The 5,657-nt window shown below is 36.5% G+C and overlaps 1 protein-coding gene and 1 non-coding gene across 2 annotated transcripts in view; both read right to left on the bottom strand.

The window, feature by feature from the left end:
• The window catches only part of LOC136974074 (short-chain dehydrogenase/reductase family 16C member 6-like), a 90,256-nt gene that overhangs the window by 67,086 nt on the left and 17,513 nt on the right, over nt 1–5,657 (bottom strand). The gene's annotated exons all lie outside the window — the stretch shown is intronic.
• On the bottom strand, nt 4,666–4,774 carry LOC136974123 (U6 spliceosomal RNA). The gene has a single exon (XR_010880603.1). It is a non-coding gene; the product is annotated as a U6 spliceosomal RNA (small nuclear RNA).

The following is a 5,657-nucleotide window of genomic DNA, read 5'->3' on the forward strand; positions in this document are numbered from 1 at the left end:
TGTTACACGCATCTTTAGAATTGATGCAGGTTGTGCGCAGTCCAGCTTTGTATATTTCCAGAGTTTCCAGGGATCGCAGATGGTCCAATCGGTGGGAGAGTTTAGTCAATTCCGTGTTTTGCAGATCAACACTTATGCCCGGGGTCGAGGCATACGCGGAGAGGGCAGTGGTGCCTCTGTTGCGGTCAATATCATACTTATGCTCGCGTAGACGTTTGTCCAGCGACCGTTTCGTTGAATCGATGTATACAAGCTTTCTTTGGAATCTGCCATCCCATAATGGAACAGAGTATACCCCCGGTGCCATTCTTTTATCTACGATGTCCTTGGAATTGCGCATGAGGTCATATATAGTGTTACGCCTCTTGTAAGCGATCTTTTTGTTGGTGTATGCGGCAATTTCCCTGTAAATGGAGTCTAGGTGTTTATTATATTCAACCACAACAAGTGATTGAGTGGTATTGTAGTCGTTAGTGCGTGTGTTGGTGTTGTCAGTACGATGCAATTGTGTATAATATGCAGACGTAAGGTTATGAACCAATGTACGGCTATAGCCGTGTCTTGTGGCTATGTTCTGGATGCGCTCTAATTCAGATATGGTGTCCTCGATTCTGGAGTGGTGCGTGAACGCTCTTTTCGTAAGGGCCGGAAGGCAGCTACCTTGTAAGAGAAGGGGTCTTCTGAAACGGCAGGGATGAATAAAGGAGTGTAGCATGGTTTGTAATGGACCTTAGTGGATATTGTGTTGCCATCTATTTGCATATGGATATCTAAGAAGTTTGCTTTTGAGTTGCTTATTTGGTCAAGCTTAATGTGGAGTCCATATAGGTTGTCGTTCATTGTATCGATGAACCTGTTTATATTGGGCTTAGTTTTCCATAAGATAAAGATATCATCGACGTACCTCCTATAAATATGTATATCTGAATTAAAGAGGGGTATGATTCTTTGTTCCAGCTTTCTAATGACCAACTCGCATAAATCGCCCGACAGCGGGCTGCCCATCGGAACACCACGTTTCTGAAGATATGTTTTGTCGTCGAAACGGAAAAAGGAAGTGTAGCACAGAATGTGGGCTAGTTCCAGGACCAGTTTACGGTGCGTTTCGTGCGACGTCAGTAAGAGGTCTTTAATTTAAGCTGCATTAAGCCTTTTTCACTTACATTTCGATTCGATAAACTTTACGAACTTATCAAAAGTCACATATTTACGTTTTGCGTTTTCCAGATTTTCGAGTCATAGGTGTACCGAAAAGTACACCAACCGCGTACAAATCACTCTCTTTCTAATGGCGTTGCGTCTTTTCAGTTCGAAGGCAAAGTTGTCTACTCGGAACTATAAAATATAGGCCACAATCACAACGAATATCTAGGCAGTTCTGTTTGAAACTACAAACCCGTTCTTCACTTTGGCAATTCAGCGTTGTGGCAACAGCAAACGGTCTCCATTTCGTTTTCAACTACAGTAGAACCTCTATTATCCGGACTAATTGCGAATGAAGATAGTCCGGATAAGGAAAAATCCGGATAATCGAACAAATAATAATTGACAGTGCATATAGTATGAATAATTTTTTTGTCTAGATTTACATATAGCTTCAATATTAAATTATTTTTTATTAAGAAATTCAATTAACGATTTTTGTTTAAAGCTAGCTGTTCTTTTTGAAGCTGCTAAATCGCGAATACTTTTAAGACATATAAGTTGTCCTGAGTTACACTCGTCTTAGCTCTCAAACTACTTCATGGCGACATCTAAGCACTGAAAAGCTTCAGAATATGTAGGACCAATATCTCTTACTTCGCAAATCTCCGTCTTCTCGATCTTGTTCATCTGAGGCAGATATTTCTTTAATTATTTCCTCATCATTCAAAATTTGGAATCCAGGATCGTTCGAATCGCAATTTAACCACTCGGTTACATCTTTGTCACATTCAACACATATTGAAATTTGTGCTATTGCTTCCGCAATGTCTTCTATACTACTTTCTACTGTTACTGGAATTTACTAATGGTCTTTTCAAAATTTTGTATCATGCATTTCATCACGTACGTACATAAATAGTGTCGCAATTCGCCAAGTGCAAATCAGCAAATTCGTAGAATTTTTGTTTATTCGGATAATCGAAAATCCGGATAATAGAGGTCCGGATAATCGATGTTCTACTGTATTCGAAAAGTATCGTGAAATTTTTGAAATAATAAAATCAGGTTCGAGTATTTTAAATGTATGATAACTCTAACGGACCGAGCAAAAAGTAATTAAAACAAATATTAAAAATTATATCTGAATGAAATTTTATACGTACTCTCTACGACCCTGCGGCAAAGTTTGCCTACCATTAAGAACCATCGATTAGAAAACGTTGTGTTATCGTTGGTAAGAATTATATCGATTTTAATAAGAAATAACAGTATCCATTTACTACACCGTTTCCGGATTGAAATCCGTAAAACGACAAAGTTAGAGGAAAAGAAAAGAAAATTAAAAACATTGCAGAGAGTGGTTTCGATCCACCGACCTCTGGGTTAGGGGCCCCAGGACGCTCCCACTGCACCACTCTGCTTCTGCCAAATGTAAAAGGCTGTCGGCTTTTCATACTTTCTAAATAGAGTATATGATTCTCTGCCACTAATTTAAATAATATCTTTGCAATTTTACACAATGAAATCGCCGGAACTAATAGAGGCTCCAACTAACATAACTCGGTGTTTCTAACTTCAGTTCTTATACAGTGGGTGATCGGTTACAGTTACACTTTGAATTTTTCATAGCTCCTTCTTAGATGAAAACAAACATTCATAGTAAAATAAATACTTCAGTTAGACGAAGTTTGTTTTCATCGATTAACACAATCCGTTTCAAGACTTTGTTCGTTAATCGATTATCGATTTACCATTTTATGGAAATTTGATTAATTCGTTCTGGAGACCCCGAAAGATAAAAAAAAATATATACTTTCTTACTACGTTTATTTATATGTAATGATTAAAATACATATATATACAGTCATGCATTTTTATTAGTCATGTTTTTTTCCGTTTGTGGGGGTTAAAGAATCTGTCCAGCGTCGATTGCTTTTCTCTCTTCTTCAGGATTTTTCAGAATTGATTAATAGCATTGTAATTGTAGAGACCCCTGAACCTATTAACCTCAACCTGGTTTGGATGCCATTCTAAGACCGTTGTTCTAATATCTTCCCACTTCTTCAAAAGATGTTTAATAGCAGATTTAGCATCAATCCTCTTTTTCAGAAGAAAACATATCTCACCGAATTTCTTGGTGTTCTTCATTCAAGAGTTCTTGGCCTTCTTCTGTCGTCAGATCCGTTTCAGGTTCCATTATGAGCTCTTCAATGTTTTTTATTTCTCAGATCTGATTTTTGTTACTCCTTTAGCTGCTTGAATCATCTTGATTATACTGTATCTTTCTTAGATAAGATTGAACTGCGGCCTACTGTAAACCTGTTTAAGCCATACTGCCCAGCAACATCAAACATCTGCCCACTCTATACCTTTGGTATTATACTCCCACCTTTCGAAAATAAAAATCCACGCAATATTTAACGAGTGCTTGCCCGGCAGTCTCGCAAATACTATAATAGAATTGTTTCTGTCAGAAAAAGAAAAGGCTGGAATTACAAGGGACAGTTTCAAAGTTCGGAGGAATACTATCCGATCAGTATATACCGTGTTGAGCGTCAATGTCGACGTCTCCCGCGCTCCGAAAAGTTTCGAATTGTTGCCTGAAGACAAGACCAATCGCTATTCATTATTTTACGTCGCTTCTTCTTGTGTTTGTTCTGTGAGGTGTTCGTTGTCCGAACATAAAAATCTTTCACGAAAGTGTTCGTTAACCGATCATCCACGATTAACCGATGAAAAACACGTCGCCTACCATTACCAGTTTCTTCCTCATCACTTCGTCTAACTGAAGTATTTATTTTACTATGAATGTTTGTTTTCATCTAAGAAGGAGCTATGAAAAATTCAAAGTGTAACTGTAAATAAAAATTATTTCAATTCCATAATTATTGCTATTTACTTTATTAAACAGAATGTTGAAAGCTTTTTAAAATTTTTTAAATAAGCACGCAAGAAATCTTTTAATATAAACTTTTCTTTAAATTATATCTGTAATGATCCAAAACTCAATTTGTATAATTTCGATTGTTTTTTAAAGTTTCAATGCAAGGGCGTCGTCAGCCAATGGGCCAGGGGGGGCAAGATGATATAAATTGATAGAAGATATGAATTGTATCTATGTAAAATGAAAACGATTCATAAATTTTAAGAAGCTTAAGAAGATTATTTTAATTAAAACATAATCTTCTTGGGTTTTTCGCGCTGGAATTATAAATCGGGCAATAAATGACTTAGCATTTAAATAATTTTTTTCGCATGTCTAGGGAGGGGCAACTGCCCCTCTGCCCCCCTCTGGCGACGCCCTTGTTTCAATGCTTCATTTCGTATTTCCTGTAAATATGGCTTAAATTTATGCAGCGAAATATTTCCAATATTACTTTTAAATCCACGCCTTTTTTCAATAAGAAAAAAGCGTTGATCAATTTTCAGAAAATAGAGAACGTTTGTTTTCAGTTATACCACTCGCCTAGTAAGAGAAGTTCGTTTTGTGGCGGAAACGATTCGAATAGTTGGATTTTAAAAAATGTGGAACGCTTCACGATTTTGCGTCGCATCTTTTGCGCAGGGACCATATTAATCTTTTCTGTATCGTTCCAATTTTCGAATATGTACCACCGAAATTTTGCACTTAATAATAACCCTGTATATGCCAACAATTTTAACACACTGGTGTGTTTACGTTTATCGTCAGACAGCAGTTAATCGCCACTCTATAGATTTAACTATCGTGGTTCGTTTTAAATTCAAACGACTGCTTTTGGAAATTTCTTGAAATTTTCGCAGATAAGTTATTGGCCGACGATGAATGGTTGCACACTTCAGATCCTGCGATAGCTGCAATGTCCGACCTGAGTGTTAAACCTGCCAGGATCAGTTGGATTTTCGGCCTGCTCGTATTAAGAATACTTTAATTCGACTTTAATAATTATATTATGCACTACACTTTTGTTCTTTGGAATCACCAGCTACAATCCTCAGAAGTTGAACGCTGTTTAAATTTCATACTACGCTCTCGGCAATTGTACTTGATAATTGCAATATCATATCACGGCATTGTCAGATAGTAAACGATGGTAAAGTACAAATTTCAGTATTCGTGTTACGTGGTATTTTGGTTTCGCACCGACGGATTATTTTTCGTAGCCGCGATGCTTTGTTTTAAAGCAGCGGGTGCTTAATTCCACGATGCTGCAAAGAAAACAATTTCTTTCCTACTTAATTGCTTTACTACGAATTTGTACTTCTTTCACCTTTGATACGCACGTAATAATTGTTCTGCTTACTGCAACAGAACACCAATTTCTCCAAATTGTGTTTAAGATACCCCTTAATTTCAATACGAATAAATAAACAATGTAATTATTGTTAATTTATATCTATTTATTTTGCATAATTTATTAATTACGCAAATAAAAAAAAGACTACTTGAAAACTAAACACTATTTTTTAAGTAAATTAGAACATAAATATGATATTTATTTTGCATTTTTACATCGTATTATTTCCGCTAG

This window comes from Centruroides vittatus, unplaced genomic scaffold, assembly GCF_030686945.1.
Source record: "Centruroides vittatus isolate TY-2023 unplaced genomic scaffold, ASM3068694v2 contig_341, whole genome shotgun sequence".
In the NCBI taxonomy this organism is placed as follows: domain Eukaryota; kingdom Metazoa; phylum Arthropoda; class Arachnida; order Scorpiones; family Buthidae; genus Centruroides; species Centruroides vittatus.